The sequence below is a fragment of the Mauremys mutica genome, chromosome 5 (genome assembly GCF_020497125.1).
Source record: "Mauremys mutica isolate MM-2020 ecotype Southern chromosome 5, ASM2049712v1, whole genome shotgun sequence".
In the NCBI taxonomy this organism is placed as follows: Eukaryota; Metazoa; Chordata; order Testudines; family Geoemydidae; genus Mauremys; species Mauremys mutica.
In genome coordinates, this window is record NC_059076.1 from 76,255,154 (window position 1) to 76,273,312 (window position 18,159).

General features: G+C 37.2%; 1 long non-coding RNA gene across 3 annotated transcripts in view; it reads left to right on the plus strand.

Moving 5' to 3' along the window:
• LOC123371589 overlaps positions 1–18,159 on the plus strand; it is a 122,716-nt gene that overhangs the window by 4,269 nt on the left and 100,288 nt on the right. The window contains exons 2-4 of one of the 3 annotated variants that reach the window (XR_006579855.1): positions 8,006–8,127; positions 8,897–9,117; positions 9,501–9,573. This is a non-coding gene — a long non-coding RNA (uncharacterized LOC123371589). Of the gene's footprint in view, positions 1–5,738; positions 5,813–8,005; positions 8,128–8,896; positions 9,118–9,500; positions 9,574–18,159 lie in introns of those variants that run through there. The other 2 variants (XR_006579856.1, XR_006579854.1) reach the window with 2 other exon arrangements.

Genomic DNA, 18,159 nt, shown 5'->3' on the forward strand with positions numbered 1-18,159 from the left:
TTACTATTTTATTAACTATTAGGATCTGGCTAGTAGCAAAAAGCACAGTAATATATCATGGGTAAGGCCAGGGTCCTGTGCACTCTGCAGAACACTGGACCTAGATAGTGCAGTGAGGCCTTCAGATTTCTGTAGCATATTGGAAATTCTATGGTAATAAGAGATGTAGAGAAAACTATTCAGAAAATTAGTTCATTATTGAATTATAGAAAACAGCGTTGATTGTATTATTTGTTTAAATATGTAATTGAATAAAAACTTATGTTTCCATTTTGCCTCAGGATCTAACATTGACATGTCATAAAATTTCCATGATGAGGGGCCTTGCTGCAGACTTTAGGATCAACCTTTTCTTCTTGCTATGGGTGTGGATGAGTGATCTCTACCTCATCTCTTTCTACATGCTGGGAGATAGATTCTGTCTGATGTGGGTGAGGTGAAAGCAAGAAGAACGATGGAGGGACACTCAGGGTAGAACAAGTGAGCAGGCAGCAGCACGTCAGAGTGAGAAGGGAGGGATCAGATAATCAAAGATTATTCATAATGGCTGCGTGTTGATAGCACTTGTCAGCTTCAGTTTGCAGACTGATTTAAAAAACAAAACCAACAAAATAATCTCCTGGTGGCAGGGATTTGGGACTGATAGCTTGCAACCTTGTTCAGCATCCTTGTCAAAATCCTAGCTGACTGGTAAGCAATGTCTCCTAGCTCAGGAAGCAAACTACCTCTGTACAGTAGAGAATATGTCCAGTGAAGCTTTCTGGGGAAAGGAAAAATAGACAAAAGAGTTAAGCAGAGCACAGAATGGAAACTGAGTTAAAGAAAAACATTTTTTCTCAGAACAAAAAATAATTTCCTGTGGCCAGCAGGAAGATTGCTGTACAGCTGGCCCAAAAGACAGATTCTGTGCTGCCTGGACTGGCAGAAGTAACCAGGGTCAGGTTAAGGCTAACTTTATGCTCTTTATTTACCTTGTTATGCCTAGTTATTACAGAAACCACAGAAAGGAGGAAATCTTTGACACCTATTAAAATGGGATAGGGTGAATTGAAAAGCATTTGAGAGACTGACTTCTAACTCTTTCTCAAATATTACTTCTGCCATCAAATGTCAACAGCTAATCGATGTCCAGACCTCCCTGCACCTGTTTTTCATACTGACTTGACTGGATGGCTGCTCTAAGACAAGCCAGTCCCATAAACATAAAGGAATTTTTTTTCCACAAAACAAATTCTCTCTATCTGGAGTGTAACTGGAATTGCAGTTTGCCCATTGAAATAAACTGGGACTTTCATTTTATACCACTGTGCACTAGGGATGCGTACATTGTACCATTTTGTCGGATAGAGATATTAATGACCATAACCATGCTTATAATGGTGGTCATCACATGGTGGTGAGCATGTTAAGTGCCTGAGGCCCAGCCTGTTTTTCATCAGTCAGACTGTATGAAAAGAACTCTGCAAAAATTGCCAGAATTGTGGATGATTTAGTTTTGGTTCATGCATTTGTTATATACATATTACATGCATAATTAATTATATCAGAGTTTACTCCACCAGCAGTGGTCTGCCAAATATAATTTGATGAAAGCTCTCATGGCAAACAGCCTTAACCATGGTAATTTGGCTGTGCTACTAGTAATATATTTGTGCTACTATTAGCACATCACAAGACAATCAGTGAGTCTGTCAGAATCATGTCAATGGTACACACTATATGAATCACAACCTACTTAAATATAAGATAACTAGACATAAGTGAAATATAAACTAACCAAAAACTATAAATATAATCCTAGTAAAACATAAAAACCTCTAAATAAACCTAATGAAAAAAAGTTCCAATGTTTAATAGACCTAACAGGAACTAGGAAAACTAGTTTAAATATTCCAGTGTTACAGCTGGGGCAGCCAAACCGCTGTCATTTGCACACCTTTATTTTGGCCCCAAATCTGAAATTGAATTTATGAATCATTTAAGTGAAATGGAAGCTTGGCAGAACTTCAGGGGTTTTTTTTCCAGCCCTCTGTAATGATATGGGATTCTAGATAATACAGTTTCCCTTAATACACCTTCCAGGATGTTAAAGAAAGGATTTTTGTTTACAAGCTCTGGCCAGTCTGGAGTAAGGATACTTCAAGAACTCTGATCACCAGGCCCTGTTTTCAGGAATTTAAGAATCCATTTTAAACATAGAACTTTGGCCTACAGGGTCTTAAATGTTTGTTTTTGACAGTCTTAATTGTTGGGGTGGAGAGAGAATTCTCCTCAGCTGTGGTTCTCTTGTGCTCTGTCCTCTTTGGCCTTCAATGGGAAGAGGAATAAAGACTCCAGGTAGTCTGCTCCACATCAGCTCCCTGCATGCCTCTTCCTGTTCCTCTTAGGAGGACATCCTTCATCATTCACACATACACCTACCTTTCTTGAGCAGCGTTCTTGGGAGGAGGGCGGGGGGTTGTATCCCAGTGTGCTGCAGATTAGCGTTCTGGCTGGTTTGATAGAATTATTAGTCTATGCCTTTAAAAATTATGTGATGGCCATATTAGGTCTGTGTGCTCTGTGGAAAATGAAAGTAGTATGTTGCAGACCTTCATCTTGACTGTCAGGGGTCAGTTCTGTGCCATCAGAGTGAATCTGTCTCTGACTGTTTTATCTGGAAAGGAGTAAGACAATACGACAGAAATGCATGTAGAGTGGTGAATAGCATGGAATGCCATGCGAGATCACTCCTCACAAGTGTGAGGGAACATGTAATGAATTCAAAAGGCATCAAGTTTAAGACAGAAAAAAGAAAACACGTCTAGTCTATGTATTCAACTTGTGGATATCATTGCCACATTATATTAATTAAGGCAAACATTTTATATAGATATGTTTATGTGAGTATAAATAGTGAGGGATAAAATTACAGAAATGTGTTAGAATATTTCCCTCCATGCTAAAAGAATGTACAAATACAATCGGCGAATTAATATATACATGTTGTTGGCATCTATGAGAGAGAATAGCAGACTGCTGGCAATTTCTAGGAGAAGGCTCTACATGGAAAGATATTATGGACGTTTAGGTCTATAGGATACAATTAGATCACCAGGAAACAATGTTAGTTTGAGTGCTGTAGAAGAAAGCAGAAAAAGAGGAAATCAGAGGAGGGAATGACCATTGTCCAGGGGCCGGGCCTGGATCTCCAAGGCACAGACAGACTTCAGTGACTTGCCCAAGATCACACAGGAAATCTGTGGTAAAGCAGAGATTCAACCTAGGTCTTCCATGGCTTAAGCTAGGGTCCTAATCACTGGACCATCCTTCTTATTGATATTTGATCTGTTCATTCTGCTGTATTTGTCACAATATTTCCAATTAGAAGAATTAAGACTGGGATTTTCAGAGGCACCCCAGGCAATGAGAGTTGGCCACCTGACTCCCATAAACACCAAGTTGTTGTTTTTTATTCATATTTATAAGTGTCTTAGAGATTGTAGTCTTAGATCTTCTGCACAAAACTAGAAAAACTATAGGAAAGCTTCCTAGACTATAGAGTGATCATGGAAAATAACCCTTTTACTTATTCATTTATTGTTTGGCTTAACATGAGACACTTTGTGATGGACCAGTTTCAAAACTTCAGTAATGCTAAGGGAGAGGAAAACTCAGTGTATTCTCACATATCAGTATGTGTGGAGGCCAGTGGATTGTTTTACAACCTGTCACCCCTTTTGAACAGCATGCGTCTCCACATGGTTTTGGCACTATTCCCAAAAGTATTGCACCAGGAAAGTGGAATTTTCACCTTCTGGAATGCTGATTGGTTGATGCTGGAAGATGTCATTCCCTTCTGGAGGCAACACTTCTGGGAATGATATCATGCAATATGATTGTTGGGAAGACACAGGAATTAGAAGGTATTTTTCTCTCATTTGTTGATAGTAGATAATTAAATTCTCTTCCCATCACATCTGTTTAATATCCAACTCCCGTGGAAGATTTATATTTTCTTGAAATGGAAGAGTTAAAGGAGGGAAAAGTTTTACAGAGTACTGTAAATGGCATGTTTTGCTGGCAAACAGGAGCAAACTTGCTAGGATTTCTTCATTAGAGCCTTGCCATTTAAGCCATCAGCGGCATTTTGTGAAGACATCAAACATGTGTATACCAGATGCCAGCAAGCAGAGCAGCACTAAGGACCTGACTCAATTTAACAATAATCTGTGGACAGCGGGTGTGAACCTGAGCTGGGCCAACACCTCATCAGACTGCATGGCTAATTGATTTCAAAATTAGACTTGGTATTTCTGAACAATAATCTTAAAAGGCAGCAATAAAATACATCAGAATCCTTTGAGCTAGCCAAGCTTTCATCCAAATGGCTTATTACAAAGAGCTGGCACACCTGAACTTTGGCATAGACAAATAAATCCCAAAACAGCAAATGGAAACCACATTTGGCACTGGAAGTTTGTCAAAAGAAGTTTGTAGTCATCAGGAAACAAGATTTTGAATTTTTCCCCCCCTTTAGTGGCAGGAAATAATTCACTGAATGTGTTTCACAGTGACTGCTGTGATTTATGCAATAAAAATATATATAATAGTTATGAGGGGGCTTTTTTGTGCATCACACAATCTTTAGGATACCAGAAGCCGAAAAAGCACAGCAAGGGTTACAGTTGCCCCAACAGTGATAACTTAATCGCATGTGTAGGCCTTCCCCCTTTGAACTCTAAATGGCTGCTTTGTGGCATCAGGGTCCAAAAGGATTTAGATCTGACTTTTGTGTGGGTACAATAAATTATACCCAACTATCTGAGAAATGCTTGGAATCTTATCTCAAAGAGAGGATGGGGGCAAACTGAGATTACAGTTTCTCATTTAAGGGATGACATAAATTCTCAGTACAAATCTTTCCTGGAGTTAACATTTCAGAACAGGTACATTTGTTTTTCCTCTTTCTATATTATTATACAAGAGGCTCTTTTCTATAGTGATTTAAGGTATCAGAGATATGGGAGCAGACAAACCAACTCATTAAATGATTATTAGTTTATCAGTGCAATAATGATTGAAAAAGTGCCTTTTTCACTTACTAATATGATTGAAGAAGGGACAGAACAAATCTCTGATAGCAGCAGCTGATACATGGGGTATCTTAAAACTGCTTGGATAGTCTAGAGAAATTTATTTTTAGTTATGTTTAACTTCTGAAACTGATTTAAAAAAATCTGAGATGGGTAAGAAGCAACTGAGGCTTACAACAATGAAATGGTCTAGGTGGTTCTTAATTATTGCCATTGTGTTTAAAATGCAAATAAATGCACAGTTTTACCATGCTGACAGTTGGATGCCTGTGGGCATTGAATCCAGGAGAGTTTTGTGCACCGAGCTGCTGGGCTTTTGAATTCTTAATTTGGCGTTTCTAAATTACATTAATATTTGTAAGCTCTCTCTTAAGACCACACCAAACAGCAGTGAGTTAACTGCATCTGAGCTGCAAGCGTACATTTTTGAACTGCCTGCAGTTTCTTCATTCACACAGATTCTGTCTGATTTTTAATTTTAAGACATGGACAGAGTCTAATATATTATTTACAATGATGACAGTCCAGATTTAGTCTGGTTTTACACTGATTTAAGTGAAATCAGAATTTATAGTCTGACATTGCACCTAATTCGTTAAAACAAAGGCCTGATTCGGTTACACCAGTTAAAAACAGATATAACTCTATTGACTTAATAGAGCTACTCTGAATTTGCACTGCTGTGAGAGGACAGTCAGACCCTGAAGATGCATCTTTTCTTCCTTGCAAAGTTTCAGGTCTGTAGTCTTAATTACCTTACCATTGTTCCTGTATTATTTGATCCTACCAATACGTAATTTTGATTCCAATCGACTAGATGTTTTAGATCCCTTTCTATTAGTGTACTGTATTCCAGGTCAGGTTAATTTAAAGATATTGGCGTTCTCTAACACATTTCCCCTGAACTCTATAAGTAAGTGAGTAATAAATACCAGTAATATTCATATTTTGGGGTAATTTTAATGATCCTTTAATTATTTGCAAAGTCGGCTCTTTAGTGCCCCAATCTACTATGAGAGACAATTTCTGATTTTCTTCCTGAAATACTTTTCTTTGTACTAAGTGCTACTTTGTCCTATCCCCATCTTAACATCTAATTATGTTCGTATTAATGCTCATCTCCTTGAATGTCTTCAAAATCAAATATAAACAAACTTAAATGAATGACAGATGTACAAATAAGGATAGTATGGGCCAAATTCTGACCTTAGCTACATCTATGAAACCCCGCTGACTTCAGCAGGGGTTGCATAGGTGTAAATGAGGGTAGATTTGACTAAATTGTTTCACTGCTCATGACACTTTCATCTGCTCATGTAGTACGAATTCTATGGCAAAATCCCAGCTGCTGTGGGAGAATGACAGTTCCAAAAGTTGTCTTGAGTCTCCTGTTCTCCCATATGGACTCTTCAAGTTTTCCTCCTAATTTTATATGTATATGCAAAACAAAGAAACACATCAAAGTAGCACAATCAGCATAACAAAACACAATATACAAAGTCTTGAGCCAGCTGGTATTCTTACATGTTTTAGATTAGAGTCCAGAGTGTACTGACTAGACCACCACAGGAGAAAGGGCTATGCGACACTGTGAATGTTCCCATGCACCGTATTACAGAAACACCTGTGGCAAATTAATCTGTGAACATCCACTGTGAAAATTCACAAAGGTTAATGGCTTTTTCTTACCTCTGAAAGTGGGGTGGTCTTGTTATAGGGATGCTGTAAAAAACATATAGGGACACAGATTTCATTGTTTTGGTTTTTAATGTTCAAGATCAAAAATAAAAAAAAATTAGAAAAATAGAAGAGACACAATGTAGAGCAAATATAAAAATATAGCAAATGTATGCATTATTTTGCTTGTAATCCTGTTTGCTGCATTCAAAGGCAGGAGGTATATGTCTACCACATTACGGCTCAAGAGAATATACATAGATCATATAAAAAGAAGCAGTTAACTTGATATGACCTCTTGGCTATTCACTGAGGGATTATTTTGCCCTAGAAAAGGGACTCAGGCCACATAAAATCACTAGTATGCATTTTTTCCCACTTAGCTGGGAGCCATTTAACCTATGTGTACCTAGAACCTTCTACACTTCTGTAGCATCAGAAGGCTATTTTTTTGCTTGGTCTTTGGTCAGTGTATACCTTGCTACAGTGATGAGAGATTAAATTAGTCTGGAGTTCATTATTAAGTAGGCGTCATCCTCTAGGAGTTATAACAGTACCCAACAAATTGAGAGGTAATATGGACTCACTGATTAGGGCTTTAATTTTCTCAATCTACCAAAGAATTTGAACATGTCCATTAACTTCAGTGTGACTACACACACACTTAAGAATGGGCTGCCAAAATGTTGCCAAATTTCCCAGCTCTAATACTGTAGTTAAACGAGCTTTCCATTAGTTTTAAATGTTTTCATGCATTAGTCTTTCCTACCAATGCCACAAACAAAACTGCAGTTGTTTTCTAAGTGGAGATGAACAAACTGACTGCTTTTAGAGTGAAGCCAGAAATTCAAAGAGATAACATGACAGAAGTCAGAAAGTGATTATCTCAAGTTTTTACAGACTATTTGTATGTTGTTAGTTCCTTACATGCAAGTTCTGGAGGCTAGGATTATTAGACTATCAGTTAGTCTAACTACCTGACCTGGTGCCTAAATTGGTGGAAGATAATTGTTCAAAATGTGCAATATTCAGAACTTTTCTGAAACAGGCCTACCTCCACCAGCAACAGAACTTTGCTGTTTTGCTAGTATGTCTGATGTATATTGATAAAGGAAAAAGCCTTGGCAATAAAGGTTGGTTTGTAGTAATTATCATCCCTTATTTTCACTTCCTGTGTGCACGCACTTACTCTGTGTGTCTGTTGCATCCTACATCTTTTTTAATGTAAGATTTGTATTTATTTTTTGTTTCAGATTTTAATTTAGGTGCTCGTCAGGATATCAATCCAAAAAGTAGAAAAAGAAGAGAGAGAATTCCAGTAAAACCAACTCCTCATATAAAATCCAAATTAAATCTGAAGGGGCAGGAAAAAAGTGTAAGTAGTGTATACTTAGGAACAATAAATAAACAAGATTTGAAGAAACTGCATAGTTAAATCTCAGTACAACTTGATCCAACAAAAACCCTTGATTTTAATTTTGTTTTTGCATTTTTGAGTAATATGGAGATTTCACCTTCTATTTTAGCTCATAATATAGGAATATTACTATTATGGTATTGAATAAAAAGAAAACTGAAGGACAAATCCTGCCTTGGTGTATTGGTCTCTTAAAGGCAATACTAACCACAGGAGTCTGGGGCATGGATGTAGAGAATATTTGGGAGTCTGTACCAAAGAGGTGCACCTCTACATTCAGTGCTTATCTCTGTGGGCTTTTTGTGCAGTGGTTGAAGTAATGAAGGGCTAAGATGGTGGTTGAGTGATTCAGAGAGTGAGAATCATTTTCCTTCATACAGTGAGAGTGCAGGGCTGACAACCACAGCCTCTCGGGGCGTGTGCTGGTTTCTAGGATTTGGCCCTTATAAAATACTATAGAAAAGGGATTAAGGTGACATGACAGTGGTTATGAAGAGAATAATTCATAATATATAATATTTTAAATCACTTTAGAGATATGTGATATATAAGCACAAAAGTAGGAGCAGAACATTGTACAGGGCTCTTTGTCCACATGTTGCTATTTTAAATCACATGGGCAGTTTCATAATACAGAAGCCACATCATTTAAAGGCAAAAGTGATAGAATGAGTAAATCCAAAAGGCTGTCCTCCACTGCATCTGCTTGGCTCTTCTTGTCTATTAGAATCCCATCAACACTAAGCTGAGACAAGGACATCATCATGGAAAGTTAAGACTGCATAGCTGTAAGTCACAAATGAGAGTTACGCTATGCCCAAAAGATCCAAAAGGAGTACAGACAGCTGTGGGTCTAGAGTGCTGGATATGCCTTAGTGAAAGACAGTATGGTCAGCAGCCCAGCAGATGTGTTTTTCATGGATAAAGATCCTCAGCTGGAGCAAGTTGGTAAGTAGAATTCAACCTATTAAAAATTAATTGCTTGAGTGCTTTCAAACATTCCTGGCACTTGGTAAAAGGTAAAAAGACTTCAGTGGAGTGATGCTAACACACGCCATCTGAAGATGATGATCAGAGTGGTGATGAAGCTGAAGAAAGAAAAGATGGTGTAGTTTGAAAGTACAGTGACAAAATAAGTTATACCAATAAGAACATTAAGATGTCTGACGCGCATCAACAATGTCAAGATTAACCAATGTGATTAAGCTGGCTAATTCTAAACATATTATTTTCAGATTTGACTTAAATGTTCTCGTTATCACTTTATCTCTTTCACTGTGCAAATCAATCTATGACATATAGTCTCATTTTTTCAACATTATCAAACCAAGGCACAAATCCAATTAAGCAGTTGTGATGCCAAAACCTGCGCTCCTGGCGAAATGCATCATGCAGTACATCAAGGTAAGTGAATTAAAAAAGCATCTGAGCAGGTATCTGGTGTGTGTCACAGTTCATTCTTCCATAATAAACTATGTTCTCCCTCTCATTCATTTGTCAATCATAGTAACTAAAGATTATTATTTGCTGTATGTACGTGACACCAGCAATTTGCAATGTCTGTTGGCAAGAAAATCAGGTTAGAATGACAGAGTGAGAAATTAAGCAGAAGTCTGATGTAATTAGCTACAACAATCAGTGCTCTAATTTCTGATTTATTGTTTCCTGTTTTCCTGCTGCACTCAGCCCATGCATACTGTATGCGCTTCATATAGGTCAAACAATTGCCTTATCAGTCCTGGCAAACCAAGAGGTCAGAGTTAACAATATTTATTTAAACATGCAGGATGCTTCCCACTGCAATTAGGAAATAACTATTACTAATAGGCCTTTGGTGCTATTTCCTCATTTATACAATTTTGTAAAGACTAGAGGAACAGAAGCAATAGGGAATTTAGATTTCAGACTCTTCTTTTTAAAATATCTCTGGAAGATGGATTTACTTAACTTGTAGCATTTTGTTTTGTCAAAATGTCCGGATTAGAGTTTGGCATTTCTTAAAAACCATGAGCCAAGTCTTGATCTCATTGAAATCAATGAAAGTTTTGCCCCTGACTTCAGTGGGATTAGGATTTGGCTCTATGTATCTGTTTTGGCTGCCATTTTCATATTATACAGAGTTCACGGTTTTTGGATGAGAGATTCCTCTTCGTAATCGAGGACTATTCATAAATTACTATTATACAATTGTTATAGATCCAGTATGAATGTAAGTGAAGGTTCACGTCAATTTGCTATCTTTATAGCATCTTAGATTAAAAGTTTTACAACAAATATATTTGAGCATTTATCTTATTAGATTACATCCACATTATTTTAAAAAGTGATTATTAGGGGAGCATCACAAGCTCAGAACAATTGGGAAAGTCCCATCCAACCTGGAAAATTCAATATATTCTAAAGAGCCAACAAGAGTAACTCCAGTGAAATGCTGGGTAGGAGGAACAATTGTGGGTTGGGAGTGTAAAAGATAGCCATTGACATCCATAGATTGAACTCCTGCTACATAATTGGATCTAACCTTTTATAATCCTGATTTACAACATGTTATAACTGTGACCAGCACTACTGGATGTCATATCTTTACTACAGAAGGGCACTGAGCCAGGTGGTGGCAGGTTAAAGGAGTGTTGGGTAGGAAAAAAGATCATGGGATTAATGGATGATGAGGAGGGAAAGAGTATGGAATGGATGGATTTTTTATTTATTTATTTATTTATTTATTTATTTATTTTTAAAGCGGGGTAGGAGGAAGTGTATTTTACCTAGGGAATGTCATGTGTATCACTAAGGCAGAACATTTTTGAGAGAATGTATGTTAAACATTTGGCAGCACATCACTGACCCTAGTTAACACAGAATGTCTCTTGAAAGTCAGCCTTTAGTTAAGGGGGAGCCATTTGGTGTGAGCGTTACTGTGGAAGGAAGGCTGGATACTGAGATTTTACATTATTAGCCTATTTGCAATAGAGTTATTTAACCAGACTTTAACTGTTTTCTATTTTCAGCGTTTCTACCTCCTTGTTAGTTTAAATGAAGCTGTGGGTGGATAACCCATCTTCTGTGTTTTTTATTGGTCTCGTCTGTGTGTTTATTGGCTCTTTGGATTGTAAGCATTGATCCCATTAGAATAAGTTACTCTAGGTTTCCCTATAAAGTTTCCTCGGTGGATTAAACCCTGTGCTCACAGTATGAAATCTGTTTCCCCAGGGGGAGAAACCTCCCACTCTGCTCAGACTTCCCAAGTAGTCCTTTACCTGTTCTGTCAATAGCTGTTCTTAAGTTTTTCCTTATTTCCAAATTCTTCAAACTTATTTATTACTCTTATTTTTCTTGAAGTGCAATGAACACAATGATGCTAGTAAGGGTTACGGTGTTGGTCAGGGCAAAATGAAAGTTATCCAACTGTTTTTCTTAATATTTTAGAAAACGGATAAACACCTGAACTAAGAGTTTATATGCCAACTTTCAGTCAAGTTATGGCTGCTTTAACCACACTTGGGGCTTGATCCTGTTCCCACTGATATCAATGGCAAAGCTCCCATTCACTTAAATGTGAGCAGAATCAGGCCCAAAAGATACTGATGTTAATGAACCTTCCTATAATGAAGTTGGAGGCAGGATAGGGGGTACTAAGAATTCTGAGTTGATTTGTAACAAGATGTGCCTTCTAAAGAGGGAAAGCATATTAAAAAAGCAAGAAAAAACCCCACCTTCTGTAAACTTATGTAGGCAAGTGTACAACAGCCACTCAGTAGTTATATCAGAAACTCTTAAGACCTTATTGAGAAAGACAGTGTTTAACTTTAAGAAGGGGGTTAATTCCCACTGAAGTCACTGAAATGTACATGCTGGCTTAAACATAAGCACATGCTTAAGTGCTTTCCTAAATCAGAGCCAGAATGAGGAATTATATTACTGACAACAGCTGTGTTTTAAAGAAAAACTACTCTTCTTTCCAAATACTGGGTTTATTTTCTGCATATTCTATGTATCTCTGGACTCATTTAAAAGGAATGAGTGACATTTTTTTTTAATTGTAGAAGATTGATCAAAGTGACATTTCTATTTTTGCCTGCTGTTGAATTTTAATGTTTAATATATGTAACACTGATTGTCTTGACTTATCAACAGCTGATAATAATTAATAATACTTAGTTCTTATGCAGCACCTTTTGTCCACATATCTCAAAACACTTTACAGACATTAAAGATCCCAACCTGTACTCCCTGGACACCAAAGAGTCTCAGTAACTTTAGTAGGAGAGTTTGGGGTGAACAAGGATTGAAGAATTGGAGTTTAATTAATCCTTGCAAAGCCTTTATGAGGTACTATATGTAAATATTATTGTACCTGTTTTGGAGATACGAATACTAAGGTATGGAGAAATCAAGTGACTTTGCTGATATCTGAGAACAAGTCAGTGCCAGAGCCTGGAATATAACTCAAGATTTCCAGTCCCCTCCTTTCACTAATAGATAATTAATCTCAGATGAATACCTTTGCCAAATGTTCAGCTGAATGATGTGAATCAGCTTTGCTCCATTTAATTCAGTTTACACCAATTTACACAGGCTGATATAGTTCTAAGGGTAAAATGCATAGTGGTGCAAAGAGGACATTAAAAGCATTCTGTACCACTTAAGACTAGGGCTGATCAAAAACTTTTTTTGATAGCACATTGGGGTTTTGTAATAGTTGGGGGTTTTAGGGTGGGGGTAGGGAGTTGGTGATAAATGTCTGTTTTCCTTAGAAATTTTCTACATTTTTAAAAAAAATGAATGTCTGAAAACTGAAATATTTTTATTTGGATATGCCTGTGTGTTGTCTTATGGGAATTGTAGTTTGGTTCTTTCATGCTTCCAGCCAGACTTGATTTCTCATGATGCACCATCTTCCCTCACCAAGATGAGAAACCAAGGTGTGTTATGGGAGAGAGAATCTGACCAAGAAGCTGACCTATAGAGGCTGGTAGCATGAGACAGCCAGACTTCAACTCCCATGAGGCACCAGCATTGTGGCATTTCTGAATTGAAATATTGTAGTTTTCAGTTTATTTATATATATAAACTGAAAACTGCAATATGTATATTACCAAATAGTCTAAATTTTCCACAGGGAGAAATATATTTTCTAACCAGCTGGACATAAAACCTATAGTGAGATTGTCCTTAGAGACTAATGTGGAATATGAGAATCAGGGTGGCCATGAAGGAGTGACTTTGGATTAACAACAGATCCAGTACCCTTAATGTCCAATGCAGATAGGCAATTCATCCCTGTAGAGCAAAGCAAAATTTCATAAGCACACGATTAAGAATAGGGAATATCTTTCACCCAGGTGGAATCTTTCAAAACAGAAATACTACTATAATTGTCAAACTATTGTTTGTTACAATTCTTAAGTGGATAAGTAAGATAGAAATGACGTTTGCATCCTAACAGTCAAACAAACATATTCAGCCATCATTACTTTTACTAATCTGAACCAGAAATTGCAAGTAAACATTTAAGCCCCAATTCATCACAACATGTGCTTAAATACTGTTGCCTTCAGTGGCAGTTAAGCATATGTGTAAAGTGCTTTGCTGAATTGGAGCTTTAAATAACTAGGAATTATAATAATTTATCTAAAAAGAAATAAGTGGATATTAAATCAAAATTAATAATTCTAAATTTACATTTATGGCCACTTGTTGAAAATGTAAATCTAATATCACTTTCAATATAGCATTTAAATTAATATTAAGCTATTAATTATTACACTAATATTAGACAGCCATTTATAGTTACATGACACTTCCGAATATCAGTATTATAATCTTTGTGTTAGAAGTGCAAATATCCTAATATTTATGCCCCAAAAGTTATGAACCCTTTGGTAGCCCACCTTTGAGGAGGGAAACTCTTGCTCACTTTCTGCAAAATATTATTGCTAATTTGTTTGCCAGTGAATTTGGAGTAGAAAATAGAACTTCAGCTCAGCCCTCTTGGTTTTAGAATTTAATACCAATATTACTTACATTATTAGTTTTACTGATAAATCAAGGAGTAAGTTGCCAGAGTCCAGCTGTGACCCCAGGGCAGGAACTTTCTGCCTGCTGTCACCTTCTGACAGTTTAGGCTGTTAATTACCTCAATCAACTGGAATACAAGCACCTCTCTGTCTGCCAGCTGGCAGGCTCAGCCTCAGAAACTGGCAGCCAGAGAAGATTTAAAACCTGTAACAAAGGGCTGCTATGTAAACAGTTTATTGTATAATACACAATGGCAACAGTAGACCCACATCAGTAATCAAAGGTAGGTTCTGCTCTTGTGATTTGTTATGTTAGAAAAGATGTAAGTTCTTGTTTAGGTCTCATTCAGCCAGTAGAATGAAACCTGACATGCTGAGGTGAAACTCAGTAGCAGCTGATGGATCTCAGACCCTTGTAATATTGGTCCCTAAATCCCAGTATTTGAATTGTGAGGGTATGAGAGAAATACACTGATTTACTTAACAGATGAAAATAATAAGACAGTACTTTAATTAGCTAGTGACATGGTGGCTGCCAACCAAAACTGAAGTGCAAAATCATCTTTTGAAAAATAATACCAGATCCCATGAGAGTGAAGTGTAAAAGCAAGACAGTACCCTCTAAGTTCTACAAGCGGCACAAACCTCCCACAATGCTCCCTTGCTGTAGTACATTACAGGAAACTTCTGTATTTGTATGTCAGAGAGAGATGTCAACAAAAATTTAGCCATGTCACTTGTAACTGGTTACAATGAGTATGTCTCTAACCAATTACAAGATCACAGTTGTAGCTGTAGTGTAGATGGTCCCCACGGTCATCAAGTCTATCACCTTATAAGTCTAAGATGCATCATTTGAAAACGGAAACCATACGATTAAAATAAAATTCTAAAAAAATAACCTTTCAGAAGAAATTTTGTTCTGACATTTTGGCCTGCATTTTCAGGTGTGTGCAAATTCCCTAGTGTACACATCCAAGCTGGGAAAGCACTTATGTATCTAGGTATGTGCATACATAACCTGTAGTCTATACATCAGCAGTGCTGGATTTGTGTATCTAATCTGAGTATGCATCTACTCAGTCACATCCCTGTTTGAAAATATGGATGTTTGCTATTGTAAGTAGGCAAATCTGCATTGTTAGATCACTACAGTAGCTCTGCTGACCAGCAGTTGTAAATTATACCCTCATGGGGCCTTGAAGCTACATATTCGAGAAAACTGATGCGAATTTTAGAACTGTAACCTCTGTATATGTGAGCAGTTAACTTTAAACCACAAAGTAGGAAATAAGTGAAAATGTGACTTGTAGAAACAACAGTTGTAGTGGCTAATATTTCTGAGTGTCACCTGTGAAATAGCATGTTTTATTTTCTCATAAGGTTTTTAATGAGTTAAAACTGTCCATTCAAAAACTGGCATAATAGTTAACATTGCCTGGATATGAACTTTCAAGAACTACACCCACTTTTCTGCCAAGATGTCAAAATATTGTTAATTAAATCACCCCTAAAGAATGCTAGGTTTTTGTCGTTTACAACAACTCTTGGAAAGAAAAGGTTCAGCCTGCAGGAAAAGAAATGTGTATCAAACTATTCCATATAGAATATAGGTGAGTATGAGCCACAAAATTTAGATCCAGTTCTAAACTTCTCCAAATGCTAGGGGTGTAGTCCAGCCCTATCAGAGTCTATGTTTGCCTTCATTTTGGACCCAAATTCAAATAGCAGTCAGAGATGAGTCTGAATTGGAATACTGGATCTGAATCCCTTTGATCCAGTTTGAATCAAGTTTGAATCAAGAGAAAATATTGCAGCAGAAGACCCATCTCTATTATGAGCATGACTAAAATGAGTAACAGCAGCCTGAGAACACCCCTCTTCTCCTACTGACCAAAAGCCTACATAAGGGCCAAGCTAACCTGGAGTTCCAGTATAGGGACTCCCAAATTATTAAAATAAACTGAACCTATAAACCACCTTGGATTATAAAAATCTTCTTGAGCCCCTTCCTGGAACTCCCAAAGTTCTCTAATGGCTGGGCTGTCAGAGCCTTGAGCTAAATGAGGCTCAATCTTGCACTTTTTATTCAGGTCAAACTCCCATTGAAGTAAATGAACCAAATTCTGCTCTGTTACAGTGGTGTTATTCAGGATTTACACTAGTGTAATCAAAGGCAGAATTTGGTCTATTGACTTCAGTTTCTACAGGCCTAAAACCAGAATTTTCACATACATAGCGTATTTTTAGGCTTAAGAGAACATTTTCCATGCTGTTATCTAATTTGCATGTGCAAATGATTGTTCATAAATTCTTTGTTTCCAGTTCTGAAGGATATCTTAAAATTTGACCTGAATATATGTCCTTACCCCTTCCTTAACCAGCACAGGGTAAATTTCTTAGGGTTTCTCCTCTGTGAAGACTTTGGCAATCATCTTGACAGTTGCCTTTTCTGCAGAAATACTGGACTCTGTTTAACTATTTCACTGCTGGTCCTCCACTCTAGCGGCTTGTGTTGCTATATCATGTTGACATTCCACTGAAGCCAGCGGGAATGTCAGGAAGATGTACCTGGTATGTTTCACCAGCAGTTAAGCAATCAGTTAAACTGACTGGACTGAAGCTATTTTCAAGCAATTTTTATAAAAATTCTCATGGCATCTTTTGGATTAGAAGCAAAGCTCTTCTGTTTAATAGTGCTGCATACTTCCACTGGATAATATTTTGTTTTAGTTGGCTAGCAGCAAATACAGAGCCGATGGCTCACTGGCTGCTTTTAAGAAAGTAAATCTATTCTGCTTCAATGATTTTAGTTCTGATAATCATTGAAACTCAAAAATATTTTTGTTTGGATTTTTTTTTACATATTATCCTGCAAGATAAGTGATCAGATTTCCAGCCAACTGCTGGTATCAGAGTCTACATTTACAGTCAGCCAAGGGATTTCATTCCTTTTTTGCTTTCTACACAGGGAAAATTAATTTTATTTTCATAAAAATCTTTCATTGTATACTTCATATATAACTAAAATAACCACACAATTTGAATTTATCAAGACAGGCCTTGTTTTTCATATGATGTCCTGGTATCCCAAGGGGATGCTTGGAATGTCCTGTTTTTTCATATCACTCAAAGCATTTAGGTTTTTTATAACAATATTTTTCTTCTAGACATTTTGCTGTACCAATATCAAATATCACCGTTTCAATCTTATCATATAGAGTGTGATCCTGTTCCCAAGGAAGTTAATGCCAACACTCCCATTAATTTCAGTGGGGCAAGATCAAATACATAGTACTTATTCCATCCCTATTTTTGTTCAAGACCAAAAGTTTGTCATAACTTCTCAGGTGACAATATGGTGGTATCAGGCAGGGGGAGGGATAGTTCAGTGGTTTGAGCATTGGCCTGCTAAACCCAGGGTTGTGAGTTCAATCCTTGAGGAGAGCCACTTAAGGATCTAAGGCAAAATTAGTACATGGTCCTGCTAGTGAAGGGAGGGGGCTGGACTTGATGACCTTTCAAGGTCCCTTCCAGCTCTATGAGATAGGTATATCTCTATATATCATTATATTTTGTTAGGTGATGATCCCACCTAATTGAGGAAGAACTTCTGCTCTTGCCTCGCAGAGGTTGCAGAAGAAGTTGTGAACCTTGAGGCCTTTCTGTCCTTAATTTCCCTTTTCTTGGCAGTTGCCAGCACCATAGAGAAGAGGGAAGTGAAAGATAGATGGGCACAGGAGGAAGAAGCAGAGCTCAGCCTTTCTTTGATCTATTCCAGGTGGAGCTTTTCTGACCCAGGCATAGCAGATCAAAGAGAGGAGTCAGAATGCAGAGCACTTGAGTATTTCATGATCCTAAAAAATATTGCCACAACAGTATTCCAGTTTTTTTATTTTGAAAATATGCTCACTTTACATATAACCTGACATTGCTTATTACTGGAACCAGATGATCGAAAACTATTTATCCC